The sequence below is a fragment of the Triticum aestivum genome, chromosome 1A (assembly GCF_018294505.1).
Source record: "Triticum aestivum cultivar Chinese Spring chromosome 1A, IWGSC CS RefSeq v2.1, whole genome shotgun sequence".
NCBI lineage: Eukaryota > Viridiplantae > Streptophyta > Magnoliopsida > Poales > Poaceae > Triticum > Triticum aestivum.
In genome coordinates, this window is record NC_057794.1 from 373,715,030 (window position 1) to 373,740,745 (window position 25,716).

Below are 25,716 nucleotides of genomic sequence, written 5' to 3' on the forward strand. Positions count from 1 at the left end.
CACATGTGGATCCACAATGGCAACCAAGGAGGCAATGCTTGAGTTTGGCACTTGAAATAAATTTTATGTAAACTCTATCTATGCTTGATACCAACAATTGCTATTTACGCGTGACATTGTGTTGCATAATCGACCTGCATGTATTTGCATCGATTTGAGAGACCGAATTTGAGATATGTGGATGCACGACATGAAATATGAGGGCCCGACCGGATGCGCCCGCGGGCATTTGAGAGGCCGGATTTGCCAAGTCCGGTTATAAATGCTTTAATGATATTTATCAATCTGAAGAGTACATGGTTGTTTTGCAAAACAAAAAATTTGTAGTACGGGTGACAACAATTAAAATGTGGGAGTGGAAGAGTTCCACATTTCATGAAATTTAAAACGAAGTAGGGAAAGCAAATCTTATTCAGTGCCCGTGAAACAGCACGTCCGTTTAATGGGCTGGGCAAATGAAATTGGACGGGCGCGTCTTGCCGCAGTGGTTGAGGAGGAGGCTGATGTCCACAGGCACGTTGAGGTGGAGGCCGAGGATGTTGGCCCTGACGGCGGTGCAGAGGCAGACGGCGGCGTCCAGGTCGGCCAACCCCTGGAGCAGCGGGCAGCATTGGTCGTGCGCCGGAACACCGATCTTGAGGCCGAGCAGTCCGCCGAGAACGTTGGCGCACACCCTCAGGTTGAGCACACGTTGATGGAGCACTGCCCGCCGTGGCCGTGGCCGTGCCCTCCTCCTCCATGGTATGGCGGCGGAACGACGACGGGTGGTGTCGGCACGACGACCGGCGGTTGGCAATAGGTGCTTCCGCAGCTGTGGGCGGCGACGGCGGAGAGGAGGAGGCTCAGGGCCACGAAGAGGGCAGCTTTGGATGCCATTGCGATTGTGGGTGTGCTAGAGTAGTAGTAGTGCTTTGGTTTGGGATGCATGAGAGCTTGGAGAGTGTTGTATTTATAGCCTGGTGATATGGATGCATGCATGGGATGGGATCGAGATGTTTGACGTAGTAGCTTACGTTTTGTATGTATGATCAGACGTGGCCATGTGTGATTCGATCGGTTTCAAGACTGCTAGGTTGTCCTCTCGATGTATCATTTGTTTTAGAGAGATAAGACGAGATTTAAGCATGATATAGTTTAACAATTCTGGAGATATGGCAACAAGTTGAGCAACACCCTTGCATGTTCATGCATGTTACGCAACAGTGCAATACCTTGTCATGCCACACAGCATATTTTAGATCATGTATAAGCAAGTTGAGAAAGCATCCGGTATTTTTAGGCAATAGTTAAGCATGCGCTGTGAGCGCTTGGACTTGTTAGCGGTACGCGGCGCCGAGGACACGGAAATATGGGCGCGCATAGACACCGGAAGCTAAGCCAATATCGATGGTTACGTTACATCCATTCATATGGCGTATTATAAGCGTGCGTGGGGTGAGGAGATCAATAATGAACAAGCTGGAGCCACGTTCTTCTTTGATGGTATCATACATACATTATGATGATTCTACAGATCCATCCTTTGATAGTCATCTGGGTTTAGTTATCGAAATGGTAGAGATTAATCAGCACAGCAGACCTGGTCTTCCGGGGCGCCTCTGGAGGTAAAAGTTTTTGCTTGGCTTGCTCTTCACAACCGACTGTGCACTGCCGATCGGCTGGCTCGGCGGCATCTGCAACATCCAGCGGCACGCGTCCTCTTTTCGCAGGAGGAGACGGTCAACCAAATGTTGCTGGGCTGCTCTTTCTCACGCGAATTTTGGTACGACACCCGGTTTACAAATGTGTTGCTACCACTTAGGCTCCACAGATTTACTCCAAGCAGTGGGGATGCACACTCCAATTGGTGGCCAGCGGTGAGCAGCATTTTTTTAGAGCCAGCAGCGACCGCAAGCAACTCAACTCTCTGTTGTGCTGTGCCTTGTGCTTCATTTGGCTGGAACTGATCAGCCGTGCTTTTTACGAGATAGTATTAATGGCATCGATTGTCATGCCTAGAATTAGGGAGGAATTCGAGTTGTGAAAGTTGGCGGGAGCTTGTGGACACTCAGGAAACATAACTTAGAGTGCTTACTCTTGTACTTCGTAAAAAAATATAAAAGCGTTTAAATCACTGTTATTCTTTTTAAAAAAGAAGGATTACCCAGCCTTTGCATTTGAGCGATGCATGCAACCATTTTATTAATTATTCTCAAAAACTTTATAAATCATTACATCAGTAAGTCCAAAGCCATTATCTTGACCGCACCTACCGCTACTCCTATCCCCTAGATGCAGGGATGTCGAATACCCGAACCTAATATCAAATAGACATCGCACCAAAACCTAACATCTAATGCCGGTTGCCCCATCCCAGCCACATACCGGGAATGGGTCACACACCGGTCCGGTGCACTCACCGAGGCTACCACAGCCGTCATCCACCTAACCATCTTTAGAGCAGGTACCGATGCAAAGACCTTGCCAGGTCAACTGTCGACGCCACCATGACGCCAGACAGCACCACCGCCCCGCACTCGTCCATCCAGCTGCATCTGTCGTCGATATCTAGTTGCACCATGCCATCATTACTCGTCGTCATCGACGCGGTAGAAACAATGCCGCACCTCCTGGAAACCTCCACACCATCGTCGCTGCAGGAGCTACGCAGAGTCCAACACCCACAGCATGTCTTCGCCGAACAACATAACCTCCCAAGACGGCGCCTCCATGGAGGGTACGACGCGAAGGATACCGCCGCCGTCCAATCCAGACTGAATTTTGGACTTTCGTCCGGGAGGGGTTCGGAGGTGGATAGGAGAGACCTCGACATCGCCTCCATGGAGGGTAACAACGTCGAGAGATGTCACCGATGCCGGACCGAACAAGCCGATCAAAGTTTCCTCCGGTCCCCATCCTATACCACCAAACCTCCGTCGGCTCCGGATCTGGCAACAATACATGCGTGTCGGTTCCATTTCTGTCACCGGGATCAAGCACCGTAAGATCGAACCCACTACAAAGCACATCTTCCCATTGCAAGATAAATAGATCAAGTTGGCCAAAGAAAACCCAAATATCGGAGAAGAAATACAAGACTATAAGAAATCATGCATATAAGAGATCAAAAAAAACTCAAATAACTTTTATGGATTTAAAAAAATAGATCTGATCATAAACTCAAAGTTCATCCGATCCCAACAAACACATCGAAAAAAGAGTTACATCATATGGGTCTCCAAGAGACCATTGTATTGATAATCAAACGAGAGAGAGAGGAAGCCATCTAGCTACTAACTACGGACCCGAAGGTCTACAAAGAACTACTCACGCATCATCGGAGAGGCACCAATGGAAGTGGTGAACCCCTCTGTGATGATGTCTAGATTGGATCTGGTGGTTCTGGACTCTGCGGCGGCTGGAATTGATTTTTGTCAACTCCCCTAGGGTTTCCGGAATATTGGGGTATTTATAGAGCAAAGAGGCGGTCCGGGGGGCACTCGAGGTGGGACCAACCCACCAGGGTGCGCCTGGGCCTCCTGGCGCACCCTGGTGGGTTGTGCTCTTCTCGGAGCACCCCCCATGCGCAACCTTGGCCCATTAGGTGTCTTCTGGTCCATAAAAAATATCTCTAAAGTTTCGTTGCATTTGGACTCCGTTTGGTATTGATTTTCAGTGATGTAAAAAACATACAAAAACAGCAACTGGCACTTGGCATTATGTCAATAAGTTAGTACCCAAAAATGATATAAAATGATTATAAAACATCCAAGATTGATAATATGACAACATGGAACAATCAAAAATTATAGATACATTGGAGACGTATCAGCATCCCCAAGCTTAACTCCTACTCGTCCTCGAGTAGGTAAGTGATAAAAATAGAATTTTTGATGTGGAGTGTTGCCTAATATGTCATATCATATTGTTTTCTTTATAGCATGGACATTTGGACTTTTATATTGTTCAAAGCAATAGTCTAGTTTTGACATGATAACTTAAATACTCAAGCATATCAACAAGCAACTATGTCTTTCAAAATATCAATGCTAAAATAAGCTATCCCTAGCCCATCATGCTCAATCATTGATCCATTCATGAAACACACTCGCATATTAACTACACCCAATGCTCAAGTACGATCATAGTGCCTCTTAGTTAGTGCTTTTATAAGATAAGATGGCGACTCAAATTCAAAAATAAAAATTACATAAAGTAAAAGAAAGGCCCTTCGTAGAGGGAAGTAGGGATTTATAGAGGTGCCAGAGCTCAAAGCAAAAAACTTAGAGATAAAAACATTTTGGGAGGTGTGTCATTCCCACCAACGAAAACGACTTAGAGTTCCCAACACTTTCCATGCTAGATATATCATAGGTGGTTTCCAAACAGAAAATAAAGTTTATTCCTTTTTCCGCCATACTTTCATTTTCCATGGCTAACGTATCAACTGGTGCCTTTGATACCAATACTTTTCAAAGAATTTATTATTTGATAACATAAAGTAAATTCATTTTTCATTTCGGGACTGGGCATGCCTAATACCTTTGCCTTACTCTCGTTCAATGATAAGTGAATAAACACTCATTGAGAATAACACATCTAGTATGGAAAATATTAGCCACCCCTCACCGCTCTGCGAGCGAAACGAAGACATAAAAGAGACGTTTATTTTGAAAATTAGAGATGGCACATACAAATTTGCTTAGAACGGGAAAAGAATACCGCATATAGGTAGATATAGTGGACTCATGTGGCAAAACTGGTTTAAAGGTTTTTGGATGCACAAGTAGTGATCATACTTAGTGCAAAATGAAGGCTAGCAAAAGATTGAGAAGCGACCAACCAAGAAATGAATAATCTCATAAGCGAGCATTAAGCATAATTAACACTGAATAATGCACCACAAGTAGGATATAATTTCATTGCATAATTATTGACTTTCATGCTTGTATAGGGTATCATAAACCTTAACACCAATATTCTTACTAAAGCATAATTACTCATCAAGATGACTCACATATAACATCATTATATCTCAAAACTATTACTAAGAATCAAGTTTATTTTGTCCAATGATCTTCATTAAAGTATTTATTATATCCTTCTTGGATATCTATCAATTTGGGACTAATTTTCATATGTTGCTTTTGATAAGCTCAAACAAATATAAGTGAAGATCATGAGCATAATTTTTCTTTCTCTCAAATTAAAATAAGTGAAGCAAGAGAGAATTTCTTGAAAATTTTATTAACTCTCAAATAAATCTAAGTGAAACAAGAGAGCATTTCTTAAAAAATACTAAAGCACACCGTTCTCAAAAAGATATAAGTGAAGCACTGGAGCAAGTCCATAGCTCATAAAAATTTAAGTGAAGCATAGAGAGCAATTCTAAGAAGTCATGACATAATTTTGGCTCTCTTAAAAAGGTGTGTCCAGCAAGGAATCGAGACTTAAAACACAAAATAAAACAAGCAAACTCATATCATACAAGACTCTCCAAGCAAAACACATAGTATGTGACGGATAAAAATATAGCTTCGAGTAAAATACCGATGTTCGTTAGAAAAAGAGGGGATGCCACTCGGGGGCATCCCCAAGCTTAGTTTCTTGCTCTCTTTTGGATAATAGCTTGGGATGCCGGGAATCCCCAAGCTTAGGCTCTTCTTGTTGGGGAACGTAGTAATTTCAAAATTTTCCTACGCACACGCAAGATCATGGTGATGCATAGCAATGAGAGGGGAGAGTGTAATCTACGTACCCTCGTAGACCGACAGCGGAAGCATTATGACAACGCGGTTGATGTAGTCGTACGTCTTCACGGCCCGACCGATCAAGCACCGAAACTACAGCACCTCCGAGTTCTAGCACACGTTCAGCTCGATGACGATCCCCGGACTCTGATCCAGCAAAGTGTCAGGGAAGAGTTCCGTCAGCACGATGGCGTGGTGACGATCTTGATGTTCTACTGTCACAGGGCTTCGCCTAAGCACCAGTACAATATTATCGAGGACTATGGTGGAGGGGGGCACCGCACACGGCTAAGAGAACGATCTTGAAGATCAACTTGTGTGTCTAGAGGTGCCCCCCTGCCCCCGTATATAAAGGAGCAAGGGGGGGAGGCCGGCCAGCCCTTGGGCGCGCCAAGGAGGAGGAGTCCTCCTCCTAGTAGGAGTAGGACTCCCCTCTTTCCTACTCCTACTAGGAGGGGGAAAGGAAGGGGGAGAGGGAGAAGGAAAGGGCCCCCCCGCTCTCCTAGTCCAATTCGGACCAGAGGGGGAGGGGGCGCGCGGCCCACCCTAGCCGCCCCCCTCTCTCTCTCTCTCTCCATTAGGGCCCATAAAGCCCATTACTTCTCCCGGGGGGGGGGGTTCCGGTAACCCTCCGGCACCCCGGTTTTCTCCGAAATCACCCGGAACACTTCCGGTGTCCGAATATAGCCGTCCAATATATCAATCTTTATGTCTCGATCATTTCGAGACTCCTCGTCATGTCCGTGATCACATCCGGGACTCCGAACAAACTTCGATACATCAAAATATATAAACTCATAATGAAACTGTCATCGTAACGTTAAGCGTGCGGACCCTACGGGTTCGAGAACAATGTAGACATGACCGAGACATGTCTCCGGTCAATAACCAATAGCGGAACCTGGATGCTCATATTGGCTCCCACATATTCTACGAAGATCTTTTATCGGTCAGACCGCATAACAACATACTTTGTTCCCTTTGTCATCGGTATGTTACTTGCCCGAGATTCGATCGTCGGTATCTCAATACCTAGTTCAATCTCGTTACCGGCAAGTCTCTTTACTCGTTTCATAATACATCATCTCGCAACTAACTCATTAGTTGTAATGCTTGCAAGGCTTATGTGATGTGCATTACCGAGAGGGCCCAGAGATACCTCTCCGACAATCGGAGTGACAAATCCTAATCTCGAATACGCCAACCCAACATGTCCCTTTGGAGACACCTATAGAGCTCCTTTATAATCACCCAGTTATGTTGTGACGTTTGGTAGCACACAAAGTGTTCCTCCGGCAAACAGGAGTTGCATAATCTTATAGTCATAGGAACATGTATAAGTCATGAAGAAAGCAATAACAACATACTAAACGATCGGGTGCTAAGCTAATGGAATGGGTCGTGTCAATCACATCATTCTCCTAATGAGGTGATCCCATTAATCAAATGACAACACATGTCTATGCTTAGGAAACATAACCATCTTTGATTAACGAGCTAGTCAAGTAGAGGCACACTAGTGACGTTTAGTTTGTCTATGTATTCACACAAGTATTATGTTTCTGGATAATACAATTCTAGCATGAATAATAAACATTTACCATGATATAAGGAAATAAATAATAAATTTATTATTGCCTCTAGGGCATATTTCCTTCACTTCTTACTCCTTATTCCTTCATCCATCGTAAGATAACCCAAAACTTGAAAAACTTCAATCACACAAAACTCAACAAAAGCCTTCGTGAGATCCGTTAGTATAAGAAAACAAATTACTACTATAAGTGCTGCAGTAAACCAATTCATATTTTGTTCTTGGATTATATCTACTGTATTCCAACTTTTCTATGGCGAAAACTCATCAAAGAAAACAATAGAGCCATCAAAATAAGCACACAACGCAAAGAAAACATAATCTGTCAAAAACAGAACAGTCTGTAGTAATCTGGGTGTTTCGAATACTTCTGTAACTCCAAAAGCTCTGAAAAATTAGGACGGTACCTGATAAATTTGTATATTGACCTACTGCAAAAGGAATGGGTATTTTATCGCTCTCTGGTTAAAAATGAGAATTATTTTCATGAGCGCAAAAGTTCCTGTTTTTTCAGCAAGATCAAACAACTATCACCGAAGAAGATCCTAAAGGCTTTACTTGGCACAACCACTAATTAAAACATAAAAAACACAATCATAACAATAGCATAATTCTGTAAACTCTCAAGAACAAAAATCAAAAATAAATTTTATTCATTGGATTGCCTCCCAACAAGCGCTATAGTTTTACGCCCTTAGCTAGCCATAAAGCAAGGATCTATGTTTTGTGATCCTTGGTCAACTCTTCAATCAAACACTTAGAATTCTTCAAGGATTTAGCATAAATATTTTCAATGAAAATACTCCTAGGAACAATTTTAAAGAATCCATTCTTGCCAAAGGGATCTCTTATAACTTCAACAAAATCTGGGTGAATGCTAATCATCTTAAGATCCTCTTTACTATCACTAGAAGTTGCACCCTTGTTCTTAGTAACTTGAGTAGTCTTGCCAATCTTTACGGGTGTTTTTTCAATAGTTTCAACGGAAGGAAAAGCCATGCTCAAATTACTAAAGATTTCTTCTAGTTTATCAATCCGAGACGGACTTTCTTCAATTCTTCATGAATTACCGCTCCCTTTTCTTTTAACAACTGAAAAACTTCTCCCGCTTTTGACTCAATTTTAGTGGCAAAAAGTATGCATCTTTTTATCCAAGTTTTCAATATGCTCTTTAGTAAGCATTTTATTTTCAATAGCATCTAATCTTTCCATAACATGCTTAAGAGTCAAAGTTGTTTCATTAATCATAAGAGGTGGTGAACCCACTAAATTTCCCATAGCATTGAAAGCATCAAGAGAGGGACACATCAAGAAATTTCCACCGGTAATCGTATCAGGGATGAATCTATACCAAGTGGTGATGCCCACATAAAAGCAAGGAAGAAGAACAATGGTAGATTGCTTATGAACAGATCTATTATGATCATTGCAAATTCTATACCAAGCATCTTTTAAATTTTCTCCTCCCCTTTGTTTAAACTTGAGAACCTCATTCTCGGGAGTGCACGCAATAGGGGAAGAACTATCCATGACGATAGTAACAGTAAACAAGATTGCACACAAAAACAGATCCGACAAGAAAACATCGAAGGAAAAAGAGGGGAGAATAAAACGGCAAATTTTTGTGAAGTGTGGGAGAGGAAACGAGAGGCAAATTAGGAACCTGGTATATTGTTACATCCCTAGTTCTGGTTTGTTCTGGGCTAGGTAGTCATGTGTGCATCATGTTAAAATTTCAATGAATTTGAAATGGGGACATGTGAAAGCCTCAGAAATCATTTCTGAAAATGACCAAGCTAAAAATTGCTTCAAATGGGTCCAAGAAAATGTTCATGTTTCTCTCTGAAAATATTGGCCAGAGGTAAAATTCAAACCAATATTTTTAGGAGCTCATAAATATTTATTTTTGGCATTTGAAGCTAATGCAATAACTATTTGCATTGGATTTATATTTGCTATATTTTGAATATGTGTTCGATAATTCTGAAAAATTGTGAGGGGCTTTGGATTAATTCTTTTAGTCCCTGCAAAATTATCAGAAGAAAGCAAAATGGTTTAGTGCTTAAAACTAAATCAAAACAAATAAATAAAAAGAAAACAGAACACAGAAATGAAAAAAAGAGTCCTACCTGGGCCACTTACCTGGCGGCCCAGCAGGCCGTCCAAGCCGACTGGCCAGTGCCAGTTGTCCCCTTCCTCGCGCCAGGACGACAAGGGCATGCGCCCCGGCCACCTCCTGCTTGTCGTTTCTCCCTGGACGCCCCGGAGACGCCACGCACCCCCTGGCCTCCCTCTCACTCTTCCCCGTGCTTTCCCCCTCCTCTACTCTCTCTCTTTCGCACGGCCGAATGCCGCTGCCGCTCTCAGTGCGCGCAGCCACAGTCACCCCCGTGCCTCATCGTCTTGACAACGAGCTCCACCAACCCGTGTAGCACCTCTCCACCGAAGGAAGCGACCCCGGATGGCCTCCATCGTCTCCACCGTCGCCTTCTCCACCATCGGCCGCCGAGGATCTTCTTCGTCGATTCGGCCACTCCGGCGTGTCCCCGAGCCCTCTAACCACCCCTCAGCTCCGCGGTGAGCAGCTGACCCGATTCCCCTTGCCCCGTCGTCCCTAGCATCCTGTAGCCGCCGTCCCCATGAGCTCCAAAGCTCGTCGCCGTCAGGCCTCATCGCCACCGCGACCAAAGCTAGCTACGACCGCAACCGAGCACTGCAACATGCTCAGAACGCCGTCAGGAACCTAGAACACTCACCCGTTGCTCCTGCCGTGCGTTGCAGCGTTGTTTTCGTCAACACCCGAACTCCGTTTAAATGGCATTTGAATAATCACATATGGAGTTGGAATTTGAATCTTGTATTCGAACCAACTCCATTTAACCTGTTGCTAGTTGCATTAGCTCAAATGACAGCATATTGCCATGCCATGATCATGCATCATATTGTTGCATTGCATTGATTGTGTTCTTTCTCTGTTGCCGGTGGTTGTTTCCCTCAGTAGACGTATGTTCCACGATGAGATCGATGACATCGATGAAGAACAATACTATCTTTAGAAGTGCCAGGCAAGCAAAACCCCCTTATTCATTCCGATACAATCCCACTCTCTCGCTTCTGCTCTGTTTTACAGAATTAGGACAACAATGATTCAACTGTTACATGCTGCGGTAGTTGAACCCCTTTCCTCTACATGACCTGTCATTGCCATAGTAAATAGATGAAACCCACTAGCATGAGTAGGAGTTGTTTGAGCCCTGATGTGCCTACTCATTCATGCGTGTTTGTCATGCCTGCTATTGCTTAGAGTTGTGTCAGGTCTGATTCATCAGGGATGAATTTGGAAAGTTGTGAACATGTCCTACTACTGAGAGCTAAGTGTGTGAACATGATTTGGTAAAGGTAGCGGTGAGAGGCCATGTAGGAGTACATAGTGGGTTGTCTCATTGAAACCGTCCTCAGGAACTGAGTTATGTGTTTGTGATCCATGAACAGTTACTACCACACATTGGGTTCTGGTAACTCGACCCCTCTCGGCTTATTAATCGCCTCGATCTCTATCCAGGAGTTGCAACAAGTTTCTGGTGTTTGTAGGTAGTGTTAGTAGTCTACCAAGTGGCACCCGGTACAGGTGGGCTTGGGACAGACCAGGCACCATGGCCGGGTATACCAAGCGTCGCTCGTTTGGTGGGCTTGGGAACCCTGTACACATCGTTTGGGGCCGTGAGAGACACCCCGGCCGGATATCCTTGCGGATGGAACCCGAATAGGCGATAAACCTGGACTAGAGACTTGCATGGTTAGTCAGGTCGTGGCCGACTCCCTCGCCAGGCTTCCGCTTGAAGGTTACCGATATACACGGCATGTACATGGTGGTAAGTGGCGAGAGCGTGTGTGAAGAAGTACACCCCTGCAGGGTTAACATCATCTATTCGAATAGCCGTGTCTGCGGTGAAGGACTTCTGGGTTTACAGTTCATAGACAAGTGAAAGTGGATACTCTAAAATGCGCAAGATAAGCGTGAGTGCTACGGATGGCCTTCTCGTAGGGAGACGGGAGGGATCCATAGTGGTGTATTGATTTGGTGAATATGTGGACTCGTGTGCACCACCTCAAAAGAGTTACTTGCAGTCAAAGTTCAGGATAGCCACTGAGTCAAAGCTGGCTTGCTGCTGTTAAACTCCACCACCCCCTTTGTTGATACTGATGCATATGTAGCTAGCTCTAATGTAAGTCTTGCTAGGTACATTTGTACTCACGTTTGCTTAATTTATGTTTTTGTAGAGAGACTTCAGTCTCGCTAGTAGTTCCACGTGGACTTCGACGTTTAGCTTGTTACCTCAGCTACGATCTGTGCCCTCGGCAGGGTCGTGTAGACAGTCAGGCTTCTTAGCCTTTTCCTTTTGTAGTTGTCTGTACTCAGACAAGATAAGCTTACGCATGTGCTTGTTGCTTGTATGCTCTGTATGTTGGGTCATGAGACCCATGTTTGTAATACTTGGCTCCTCGGAGCCTAATGAATAAATACTTTGAGTTGTAGAGTTTTGTTGTGATGCCATGTTGTATTTGCACATATCGAGCATATTGTGTGTATGATTTGAAATGCTTGGTATGTGTGGAATCCGACAACCTAGTTGTTTATCCTTGGTAGCCTCTCTTACCGGGAAATGTATCCTAGTGCTTCCACTGAGCCATGGTAGCTTGCTACTTCTCTGGAACACTTAGGCCGGCCGGCATGTGTCCTTCTTCGTTCTTGTGTCTGTCCCTTCAGGCAATTGTCACGCGGTGTCTACCAGAGTCCTGTTAGCCTGCTATAGCCCGGATTCTCCGGAGTCCTGTTAGCCCAGCTGCTACACCCGGATTCACTCACTGATGACCGCACGTTCGTTGCTGGGTCATGTATGTATGTCCCTGTAAGTTAGTGCCACTTTGATTTTACGACTAGTCATGTCGGCCTGGGTTCTTTGTCATATGGATGCTAGCGACACAATCATATACGTGAGCCAAAAGGCGCAAACGGTCCCCGGCCAGGTAAGGTGGCACCCGTGGGAATACCGTGCGTGAGGCCGCAAAGTGATATGATGTGTTACAAGCTAGATCAGAGTGACTTAGGATCGGGGTCCTGACAGCTTTGGTATCAGAGCCTAACTGCCTGTAGGACTACCAAGCCAAACTGGTCGAAATCGTGTCTAGAAATGCTTTAGTTATATAAGGGAATTGATTGTGGAAGGGAACGTAAGGGTCTTTTAACTCCTTTACCTTATGCCCTTCTGATATGAGTCAACATCTTCTCTTCTACGGGGATTAAGAACTAGGCTTCTCATCTTTCTATCAGGATCACATGTTACTAATCCTTAGACTTGTAGGAATGTTGGATTCAAGCCTTAGTTCAGTTCTTACTACCTCTGTGTGTTGATAATTGCTCTTGGAACATTGATATTGTGATGTTGAGTGGTTATGCCACCATTTTTGCAGGATGTCTCAAATAATTTTGAGCATTTACAGCCATTATGCTATCCGAGTCATCCCAGGATTCTAAATAGTGTGATGCATTTGCAAATCCCTTCATCCCGTTCTCGATGTACCTTTGGGCCAGATTAACCACACTAATCGCCGAGTTGAGGTACTCCGTTGCCATGGCATATATGTTGAAGCCATTATTATGACCCTAGGCATCTTAGAGAACCACTCAGTAATCTAGCAATGCTTTGTATCCTCAGTGTGATGATTCTGGCCATTATTCTCGAAATCATCCCGTGATGCCATTTAGTTAGTAGGCATTCCATCTCTGGGTTCTTGAACCTGAGATTCACCCTACTTACTTCATGTTGATAGTGTTTGCTAGTTCCTTTAGGATATTAGTAATCTTGAGATAGTCTTCGAGGTCCGTGGTATATCATTCTTCCTAATACCATGAACCATCCTTGGCGGAAGTTCTTTTGAACCAAAAGATCACAACAAGAGTGCTCCTAATGAGTTCTCCATTTGTGTTCGTGTCTCTGTCAGTCCTACCTTTCTGCATGGGTTATCTGGAAGAAATATGTTGAACTCGCTCGACATCCTAATCCATGTACCCACAACTCAGAAAATTATATGTTCCTTTGAGTTGCCTTTCTTCAATTGAATTCTGACCTTCATCTATCAATTGATAGTTAGGAGTAGTAGTGCATTCATGTTCATCGATGCCTATTATTCTTGTGGTCTGTCGATCCATTCTATTTTGGAATGACTAGGAGAAACAAACTCCAGTACCTTGTCCATTTCTAGGATTGGGTTAAAGCAGTTGTATTCCGCAGATCAAAATGCCAATCCAGCTTTTGTTCTGTTCTACCTTGGAGTGTTGCCATCTTTATGTCAAGAATGTCATGAGAATTGCACCACCTCTTATGAATTCTTGATGCAGTGATACTTATCGCCATCATTATTCATTCCTCGGTCTCGTGTTGTTGTAACCGGAATGCCAACAAGTGAACTGTGATGTGTGAAATAAATACTCCTAGCAACCTTGTTGCCTGGTAGTTAATGGACAATACTCTCACTCTTAGCATGCTGGTTATTGAATCACCATCCTAAGATTGATTGTGCTACCTAGTCCTTATTTCCAGTGCACTCTTTGATCAATGAGTTAGGATTGTGTCAATCCCTCACTCTTTTGATCATATCGTCTTGCCCAGAAAAGCAAGATTGTTCTCGAGCTTAATAACCTATCGGTGGTTCGTGATTCTTCGAATATCTTCTCGGAAGTATTACCAGGTTGTTCCCTCACCGCTATGTTGAGTTCGTGATCATGTTGGTTTTCTCTAAACCAGCCATTCAAGAATCTATGTTGGATACCCCTGATCTAGTTGTTCGAGCTAAACAACAACTTGGAGAGTTGGAAGATAAAAGCTTGTCACTACTGGAATCAGCTTATTTACCATCTGCCAGTTCTTTGCCGTCAGCTGACGGACGGCAAAGAGGCACTTTGACGTCTGCTTGCAAAAAACAGACGACAAAGAACTGACAGACGGCAAAGATGCCAGTTGCCATCAGCCAATTATTTGCCGTCTGCCAGCAGATGGCAAAGAATCTTTACCATGTGCTGGCGGACGGCAAAGAGGTGGGGCTATCTCTTTTTTTGCGGGTACAAAGAAAATCGTTGACCCCCACCTCCTCTCTCTGTCTCCCCTCTCTCCGCACGGCCCCCACCTCCTCTCTCTCTCTCCCCTCTCTCTCTCCCCCGCTCGTCTCTCCCTCTCCCTCGCGCGAGCACCTACGGCGGCCGATTTCGGCGAGCTCCGACGGGATTCGACGCCGCCCAGCACACCCACGTGACCCCCTCGCCCCGCTCCTCCATCCCCTCCGACCAGATCTGACTCGCGCGTCCTCCAGCGACCACGCGTGACCCTCCCCTGCGGCTAGGGTTTCGGCCACCACATCGCCGGCGTGGCTCCGGTGTTGCTCCGGTGACTCAGGTGAGTCTCTTCACTCCTCCTCGTCACATCCATCCCTCTCTTTCTCACCGCGTCGCGTCGCGTCTCCTCTCCCTCACAGATCCATCACGCCGGGAAGCCATGGACGGGAAGGACGCCATGGACGGGAAGGACGCCGTGGAGGACGCAGCTCCACCACTGCCCCAACGCCATCCAGGTCCGCCCCTTCTCCTCTCCTCCCCTCTTGGATTTCTTCTTTTCCTGCCTTGCACCCGTCCACTCAAGTTCTAAACCAAACAAGAAAAATTATCAATCTTGTTTTTGCTGCATATGCAATAATGGTTGAGGAGGACTCAGTTGTTCACTTCTATAATTGTGCCATAAATCGGTTTACTCTGCTTGAGGGCTGCCGTGGTTAGCTCGATTTGATAGGGTCCTTACTACATATGCTGCAGGGATTTAACTTGACTTGTTAATAATGAGTGTCAATCAATCAAACACAAGGAAACTATAAATGCTTACTATTTCGTATAGTGATCGTTGTGTTGTGTATAGGTAAAACTTGTGTTGTCCTTATCTACTTCGGAGGCATCATCATGTGTTGTCAATTTAGTTTCTGCCATGGTTTTGGTTTGGTCCTGCTTATGCCAAATCGATCATTCATTGCTTCTGAACACTCTACCTTTAATCTTTGCTTCTGTAAAACCGGCCTTTCTTCTATTGAATGGAGTGTTTGCTTGCTATGCGGGAAAAGTAGCTCATTCATCGCTGATTTGGCATGTGCAACCAAAGTGGACGGACCGTATTTAGGTCCGGTCGCCGTGAGGATCCTCTGGCTGTGCTGGATGTGCCGTGGCGCGGTGGTGCCCCCGGGTGGCGCCTCCGTGCTGCGGTGCCCCTGGTTGGCGCCTTCGTGCCCGTGCTCTCACTGGCGCCGCCGTTGTGGTGCTCTCTGGCAAGCTCCGGCTTGTTGTGGTGGTGTTGGTTGTGATGTTGGTCACACCATAGTGATGGTGTGGCTGCATCCTGCTTCGGCTACAACTCCTTTTGGTGAGCTTCTCCTTGCTCCCCTCCTGATCTCTCTAATGCATAGCTCTTGATCTTGTTGGATGTGAGGCTCTATTAGCTGTGGTTAGCTGCTGTAGATGAGCATCAACTTGTATTGGAGCTCTCTGTGATGGATTCTTGCTGTGTCAGGGTTTTGGTCAGTGACCATCTATGTGTATTTGTGAAGTATATATACTCCTGTACTGCTCTGTTCTGTGTAGTTGATCCTGGAGTTGTTACTTTGGTCAGTTACTTTACTCATGAACGGATACTCACTTGTTCTTAGTTATTTTACTTCTAATACTGATATGAACAGATACCACTTGGTTTGGCTATTCCTATTTGTCTCTTTCTAATAGCCTATGAACAGATACTATACTTGGTTTTGGCTGTTACTTTCCTAGTTTTCTACTGATAAGACAGATACTACATCTGATTTGGGCAGTGATGCTGGTCTGAGCCCCCCTCTCTTAGGCTTAATTTACATGTGACTATCCCTGTGCTGTGATGAACTAGCCCTGGCACTTCCAGGCTGTCTGAGCACATAATCCCTCAAGTATACCTTGAGGTCTTCTGTAGCTCTCCTTAATAGTTATCTCTTCTAAGCTGCTGGTGGTTGGATGTGTTGGGACTTGGTCTGGTTGGCTGGTTGTGATGTATATCTCCTCCTGGAGCTTTGTTTTTGGCGTTGCACAGTGACATGTACCTATTGTCACTAGACAAAACTGATTGTGGTGATGAAGTCTAATCTTTGGCTTTAATCACTAGTTTTTAGTTGGCTTAATTCCTGGAGCTAGTACTGATAGTGGTCTTTGTGTTGGCATTTAACTTACTGCTAATTGTGGTGGCTTCTTGATTGGGTCCTTGGCTGGTTCTCTTCTTTGGCTCTTTGGTATTGGTTTACTCTATTTTGCTTTCTAATTAAGATCACTTTGAAAATCAGGATCTTAACTAAGATTATCTTGATCTCAAGTACTGGCTCCTACAGCATTGCATTTCACCAAGTGAAATGCTACATTTCTACTCCTAACCCATTCTCTCTTTCTTAGTGTTTTTGTTATGCAGGTTGGAAGAAAAGAAGAAGATCCAGAGAAGATCTTAGTAATAAGATAGTTTTTAGGAAAATAGATATTTAGTTTTAGATCATTCCTTGTAATATTTGTTGGATATGTGTTCATGGATATGTGTTGGATATATATGTGTTCATGACTATATATTGGTAACATGTGTTGGATATGTGTTCATGGATATGTGTTGGATATATATGTGTTCATGAGTATTGGTAATATGTGTTGGATATGCTATATTGGTCATACATATAGTCTGTGTTTGACTGTGTTTGATTTTCTGTGAAAATGAATTGATATAAGAAGAAACAGAATTAATGCCTATTTGGTCTCTTTGCCATCTGCCAACAGATGGCAAAGAGCCTGCAGCCTTTGCCGTCTGCCAGCAGATGGCAAAGAGCCGTGCCCTTTGCCGTCTGCCAGTAGATGTAAAGAGTCGTGCCCTTTGCCGTCCGCCACTGACGGCAAAGGCCTCTTTGCCATCCGCTGCAAAAAACAGATGGCAAAGAAGGCCTTTGCCGACCCTGTCTTTGCCATCGCTGTTTGCCGTCCGCGGCGGACGACAAAGGCCTTTGCCGTCCGCCATCCTAGCCTTTGCCATCCGCCATGGCTGATGGCAAAGTACCAGATTCCTGTAGTGTGTCTAACTTAGTTCGTTCCGAAGGGATATCTGTGGTGTGTGTGTGTTGGAGCAAGATGAAATCTTCACCGATTGACCTTCGTGTTCAGTTGCTGGATTTACTGTCTTGTTGATGCTTTGATTTGAGTGTGGGCTATAGTCAAATCAAATTAGAACCAACAATGTTCGTAATGTTGTCTTACTCGTGGTTGTTTCCTCGAGCATACACTATTATATCTTCTGGGTCTGACCAATACTGTCTCCTTGTTCATATAGTTGTGGGATTCCATTTATATGGAAACTTGGATGAATTGTTGTTGAGACCATCGACAACATCCTTATCCTCTCCATGATTTTGTTGAACATTAGGCTAGTTTTGGAAACTTTGTAAACAATGCATTCGTGTCCCGTCCATGAGGTATATGTTTGGATGAGAGAAGTGACTTCCTCTAATTCACGTGTATCCGATGTAAGTTGCCACCGTGAATTTGAGAAAGTTTGTTTTGCTCCCTCTGGAATCATCCCAAGTCATTCATGCCTGTGCGAAGTATTCTATGGCATGATAGACTGATCATCTTCACTCCATATGTATTCCTAGCACACAAGCCACTGATTGATCTGTTCAAGGATAAGAAGTTCATCGATAAGTATACAAGGACTTTGATATCCTCGTTGATGGTTCCCACCTGAACTCGGTAGTGTTTCGTTGTAAGACTACTATGTGGTCATGCTTGTCTTGGACAACATGTTCACATGTGTGTAGCGTCTTGGACAACATGTTCACATGTGTATAGCAGAACCAGCTCATGTTTTGGAGCTTTCTATCGTAGTTCATCTCCCGAGAATCTCACAACGTCATCTCGTTGATTTGTGTTGCAACCTTTCCTTTTCCAGACATGTTGTTTGAAATATCCTATTACCAGCCAGATCTGAATCTCAAGCAGGCATGATGGTTGGAACTTTTCCAAGATCTACGATGTAGGTCCCGGCAAGGCTGATGTTTTTGCCGACACATCTAGTCGAAAGATCTATCATGGTAGTATCTTGATTGAGATATTTGACCATCTTCTCCATGAGGATTTTGTGCGACTCCTTCTATAAGTTGCTCCTTGGGGATTCTTGTGCTCTTAGTTTCTTCGATTATACTATAACCATTCAAATAGTGGAATCACTCTCGACTATTGAGTTTTCCCCAGTTACTAGAATCATTCCCAGCATTTGCATTTTGTTCCCAGCTTGCACCCGCCATTGTGCCATTTTACTATGGTCTGCCTTCTCAGTAATTGTTATTCAGGATCATCCTCAAAAGTGGGCTTACCCTGGCCCCTATCCTTTCTTGATGATAAGAAGAAATCATCCATTGCGTTGTCTTCAACAAGGTAGTCCACATCATCCATTCTAGTATGAATATGCCATTTCTTCAAGCTCCTTCACATGATCGTTTGTGATTGCCTTAGGCTGGTATGAAGAGTTCCAATGGTCTATGGATCAAAAGTAATTCTTTTTGCCACTTAGGGGAATAATTCAACGAGCCACCTACTCTAAGGTGTCCCGTTATGGAATCATGGCAATTTAGCTCCTCGCTACTTTGAAACGCATCCACATCCTTTTAAGCATGGGATTGTTGCTCACCAAATTAAACTTTCTTCATCTATTACTTTCCATCTCTCTTGATGTGTGTTTTGACTCTCAACACAAGAGGTGTTCCTACGTCTCATTCCGTGAGTTGATCATTAGATGCTCGATCTTCATGAAGATTGGTTCTTCTAGAGTTTTCCCCTTCCTCTCATTGTCGTGTTAGATGGAGATCTCAAAAGCGAAGATGTCAAAATCAATTTGAAGCAATGAATCAACATCTCCAAGAAGGACAGTTGGATCAAGAAGATTGTGTTAGCTTTGTGTTCCCTCTCTCTTCTTACCTCACGTCCTGAATCTCGGGATGAGATTCTTGTTTAGTGGGAGTGAGTTGTCACATCCCTAGTTCTGGTTTCCTCTGGGCTAGCTAGTCATGTGTGAATCATGTTTAAGTTTCAATGAATTTGAAATGGGGACATGTGAAAGCCTTAGAAATTATTTCTGAAAATGACCAAGCTAAAAATTGCTTCAAATGGGTCCAAGAAAATGTTCATGTTTCTCTCTGAAAATATTGGCCAGAGGTAAAATTCAAACCAACATTTTTAGGAGCTCATAAATATTTATTTTTGGCATTTGAAGCTAATGCAATAACTATTTGCATTGGATTTATATTTTCTATATTTTGAATATGTGTCCAATAATTCTGATAAATTGTGAGGGGCTTTGGAATAATCCTTTTAGTCCCTGCAAAATTATCAGAAGAAAGCAAAATGGTTTAGTGCTTAAAACTAAATTAAAACAAATAAATAAAAAGAAAATAGAAAAAGAAACGAAAAAAGAGTCCTACCTGGGCCACTTACCTGGCGGCCCAGCAGGCCGGCCAAGCCGACTGGCTAGTGCCAGTTGTCCCCTTCCTCGCGCCAGCAGGACAGGGGCACGCCCTCGGCGCGCGCGGCCACGCGCTCGGGCCACCTCCTGCTTCCCGTTTCTCCTTGGACGCCCCCGGAGATGCCACACACCCCCTGGTCTCCCTCTCACTCTTCCCCGTGCTTTCCCCCTCCTCGGCTCTCTCTCTCTCTCGTGGACGGCCGAACGCCGCCGCTGCTCACACTGCACGCAGCCACAGTTCCCCCCGTGCCTCATCGTCGTGACCACGAGCTCCACCAACCCATGTAGCACCTCTCCACTGAAGGAAGCGACCCCGGACGGCCTCCATCGTCTCCACCGTCGCCTTCTCCACCATCGGCCGCCGAGGATCCTCTCTATCGATTCGACCACTCTGGCGCATCCCCGAGCCCTCTAACCATCCCTGTAGCTCCGCGGTGAGCCACTGACCTGATTCCCCTTGCCCCGTCGTCCCTATCATCCTATAGCCGCCGTCCCCATGAGCTCCGAAGCTCGCCGCCGTCAGGCCTCATTGCCACCATGGCCAAAGTTAGCTATGACCATAACCGAGCACTACAACATGCTCAGAACACCGTCAGGAACCTAGAACACTCACCCGTTGCTCCTGCCGTGCGCTGCAGCGTCATTTTTGCCGATGCCCGAACTCCGGCCGGCAAACAAGTCGTCGCCGCCATCAACCTAGGCCATCCCAGCTGCTACCGCTACCACCACTAGATGCGCGAGAGCTCCAGCAAGGCGTAGCAACAAACCGCGCTGAAAATGGAGCCCCATAGCGATTTTCCGACTCACTCCACCGTCGGTTTGGTCGTCGCCGGCCTAAGTCCGGCGACTGCCAATGTGGCGGTTATTAGCTTAGGCTAATTACCTCGTTGGTTTAACACTAGGCCACTGACAGTGGGCCCTAGTGTGTGTGAATTAGTTCTGTTAGGATTAATTAATCACTACTTAGCCGCTGTTTCAATGACAGGTAGGCCCCACCAGTCAAATTTGACTTTGGTCAATGCTAACATCACTCTAACGTAATGCTGACACAGTAATCACTTTTCTGGATTTTAATAAATCTAAACGATTTATTTATTTCAAAAAATAGTTAAAACTTCTAAAAATCATAGAAAATAAACGGTAGCTCAGAATGAAATAATTTATATATGAAAAATGATCAGAAAAATCCAATCTTTCCATCTGTACCATTTACATGCATGTTTGAGCAACTTATGCCTACTAATCCGGTCAAATCAATTAAATGGCATTTGAATAATCACATATGGAGTTTGAATTTTAATCTTGTATTCGAACCAACTCCATTTAACTTGTTGCTAATTGCTTTAGCTCAAATCACAGCATATTGCCATGCCATGATCATGCATCATATTGTTGCATTGCATTGATTGGGTTCTTTCTCTGTTGCCGGTGCTTGTTTCCCTCAGTAGACGTATGTTCCACGATGAGATCGATGACATCGATGAAGAACTATACTATCTTCAAAAGTGCCAGGCAAGCAAAACCCCCTTGTTCATTTCGATACAATCCCACTCTCTCGCTTCTGCTCTCTTTTACCGCATTAGGACAAAAATGATTCAACTGTTACATGTTGCGGTAGTTGAACCCCTTTCCTCTGCATGAACTGTCATTGCCACAGTAAATAGATGAAACCCACTAGAATGAGTAGGAGTTGTTTGAGCCCTGGCGTGCCTACTCATTCATGCGTGTTTGTCATGCCTGCTATTGCTTAGAGTTGTGTCAGGTCTGATTCATCAGGGATGAATTGGAAAGTTGTGAACATGTCCTACTACTGAGAGCTAAGTGTGTGAACACGATTTGGTAAAAGTAGCGGTGAGAAGCCATGTAGGAGTACATGGTGGGTTGTCTCATTGAAACCGTTCTTAGGAACTGAGTTCTGTGTTTGTGATCCATGAACAGTTACTACCACACATTGGGTTCCGGTAACTCAACCCCTCTCGGCTTATTAATCGCCTCGATCTCTGTCCAGGAGTTGCAACTAGTTTCTGGTGTTTGTAGGTAGTGTTAGTAGTCTACCATGTGGCACCCGATACAGGTGGGCTTGGGATAGACTAGGCACCGTGGATGGGTATACCAAGCATCGCCCGTTTGGTGGGCTTGGGAACCCTGTACACATCATTTGGGGCCGTGAGCGACACCCTGGCCGGATCTCCTTGTGGATGGAACCCGAATAGGCGATAAACCTGGACTACAGACTTGCGTGGTTAGTCAGGTCATGGTCGACTCCCTCGCCAGGCTTCCGCTTGAAGGTTGCCGAGATACACGACGTGTACATGGTGGTAAGTGGCGAGAGCATGTGTGAAGAAGTACACCCCTCCAGGGTTAACATCATCTATTCGAATAGTCATGTCCGCGGTGAAGGACTTCTGGGTTGCCTGTACAGTTCATAGACAAGTGAAAGTGGATACTCTAAAATGCGCAAGTTAAGCGTGAGTGTTATGGATGGCCTTCTTGTAGGGAGACAGGAGCGGATCCATAGTGGTGTATTGATTTGGTGAATATGTGGACTCGTGTGTGCCACCTCAAAAGAGTTACTTGAAGTCGTAGTTCAGGATAGCCACTGAGTCAAAGCTGGCTTGCTGCTGTTAAACTCCACCACCCCCTTTGTTGATACTGATGCATATGTAGCTAGCTCTGATGTAAGTCTTGCTGGGTACATTTGTACTAACATTTGCTTAATTTATGTTTTTGCAGAGAGACTTCAGTCTCGCTAGTAGTTCCGCGTGGACTTCGACGTTTAGCTTGTTACCTCAGCTACGATCTTGTGCCCTCGGCAGGGTCTTGTAAAGAGTCAGGCTTCTTAGCCTTTTTCTTTTGTAGTTGTCTGTACTCAGACAATATAAGCTTCCGCATGTGCTTGTTGCTTATATGCTCTGTATGTTGGGTCATGAGACCCATGTTTGTAATACTTGGCTCCTCGGAACCTAGTGAATAAATACTTTGAGTTGTAGAGTTTTGTTGTGATGCCATGTTGTATTTGCACATATCGAGCATATTGTGTGTATGATTTGAAATGCTTGGTATGTGTGGGATCCGACAACCTAGTTGTTTATCCTTGGTAGCCTCTCTTACCGGGAAATGTCTCCTAGTGCTTCCACCGAGCTATGGTAGCTTGCTACTGCTCCAAAACACTTAGGCTGGCCGGCATGTGTCCTTCTTCGTTCCTTTGTTTGTCCCTTCGGGGAAATGTCACACGGTGTCTACCGGAGTCCTGTTAGCCTGCTACAGCCCGGATTCTCCAGAGACCTGTTAGCCCAGCTGCTACAGCCCGGATTCACTCGCTGATGACCGACATGTTCGTTGCTGGGTCATGTATGCCTGTCCCTATAAGTTAGTGCCACTTTGGGTTTACGACTAGTCATGTCGGCCCGGGTTCTTTGTCATATGGATGCTAGCGACACTATCATATATGTGAGCCAAAAGGCGCAAACGGTCCCGGGCCAGGTAAGGTGGCACCCGTGGGAATACAGTGTGTGAGGCCGCAAAGTGATATGATGCGTTACATGCTAGATCGGTGTGACTTAGGATCAGGGTCCTCACATATATGTTGAAGATCCTCCCCGGCAACGGCGCTAGAAATTCCTTTTGATGTCGCTTGAAGCTACGTCGGTATTTCCCCAAAGAGGAAGGGATGATGCAGCACAACAGCGGTTTGTATTTCCCTCAGATGTGAAACCAAGGTTATCGAACCAGTAGGAGAACCAAGCAACACAACATAAACAACACCTACACACAAATAACTGAAGGAAATATGTCGTATAGGCAATAATAAAGTTATTATTTATATTTCTTTATATCATGATAAATGTTTATTATTCATGCTAGAATTGTATTAACCGGAAACTTAGTACATGTGTGAATACATAGACAAACTAAGTGTCACTAGTATGCCTCTACTTGACTAGCTTGTTAATCAAATATGGTTAAGTTTCCTAGCCATGGACAAGAGATGTCATTTGATGAATGGGATCACATCATTAGAGAATGATGTGATTGACTTGACACATCTGTTAGCTTAGCACTATGATCGTTTAGTTTATTGCTATTGCTTTCTCCATAAATTATACATGTTCCTATGACTATGAGATTATGCAACCCCCGAATACCGGAGGAACACTTAGTGTGCTATCAAACATCACAACGTAACTGGGTGATTATAAAGAGGCTCTACAGGTGTCTGCAACGGTGTTTGTTGAGTTGGCATAGATCGAGATTAGGATTTGTCACTCCGATTGTCGGTGAGGTATCTCTGGGCCCTCTCGGTAATGCACATCACTATAAGCCTTGCAAGCAATGTAACTAATGAATTAGTTGCGGGATGTTGCATTACGGAATGAGTAAAGAGACATGCCGGTAACGAGATTGAACTAGGTATTGAGATACCGACGATCGAATCTCGGGCAAGTAACATACCTATGACAAAGGGAACAACGTATGTTGTTATGCGTTTTGAACGATAAAGATCTTCATAGAATATGTAGGAGACAATATGAGCATCCAGGTTCCGCTATTGGTTATTGACCGGAGAAGTGTCTCGGTCATGTCTACATAGTTCTCGAACCCATAGGGTCCGCATGCTTAACGTTCGACGACGATCGATATTATGAGTATATCTGTTTTGATGTACCGAAGGTAGTTCGGAGTCCCGGATGTGATCACGAACATGATGAGGTGTCTCGAAATGGTCGACACATAAAGATTGATATATTGGACGACTATATTCGGACACCGGAAATATTCTGGAGAAGTTTCGGATAAAACCGGAGTGTCAGAGGGTTACCGGAACCCCCCGGGGGAACTAATGGGCCTCATGGGCCTTAGTGGAGAGAGAGGGGCGACTAGGGCAGGCCGCACACCCCCTCCCCCTTGGGTCGGAATTGGACTAGGGAAGGGCGGCAGCGCCCCCCTTTCCTTCTCCCTCTCCTTCCTCCCCCCTCTCTTCCTTGTTGGAAACCTACTAGGAATAGGATTCTTATTCCTAGTAGGAATCCTACTTGGGGCACGCCCTATAGGGCCAACCGGCCTCCCCATTCCTCCTTTATATATGGGGGCAGGGGGGCACCCTAGAATACAAGTTGTCAGTTGTCTTAGCTGTGTGCGGTGCCCCCCTCCACAGATTTCCACCTCGGTCATATTGTTGTAGTGCTTAGGCGAAGCCCTGCGCCGGTAACTTCATCATCACCATCATCACACCGTCGTGCTGACGAAACTCTCCCTCGGCCTCAGCTGGATCAAGAGTACGAGGGACGTCACCGAGCTGAACGTGTGCAGATCGCGGAGGTGCCGTGCGTTCGGTACTTGGATCGGTTGGATCGTGAAGATGTTTGACTACATCAACCGCGTTACTAAACGCTTTCGCTGTCGGTCTACGAGGGTACGTGGACACACTCTTCCCTCTCGTTGCTATGCATCACCTAGATGGATCTTGCATGTGCATAGGCAATTTTTTTGAAATACTACGTTCCCCAACAGTGGTATCCGAGCCAGGTCTATACGTAGATGTTATATGCACGAGTAGAACACAAAGGAGTTGTGGGCGTGGGTATATACATATTGCTTGCCATCACTAGTCAATTATTGATTCAGTGGTATTGTTGGATGAAGCGGCTCAGACCGACATTACACGTACGCTTACGCGAGACTGGTTCTACCGACGTGCTTCGCACACAGGTGGCTAGTGGGTGTCTGTTTCTCCAACTTTAGTTGAATCGGATTCAATGAACATGGTTCTTTCTAAAGATCAAAAAGC

The 25,716-nt window shown here is 44.9% G+C and overlaps 1 pseudogene; it reads right to left on the minus strand.

Moving 5' to 3' along the window:
- Positions 1–256: 256 nt before the first annotated feature.
- Positions 257–903, minus strand: LOC123132719 (cortical cell-delineating protein-like; annotated as a pseudogene).
- Positions 904–25,716: the final 24,813 nt, after the last annotated feature.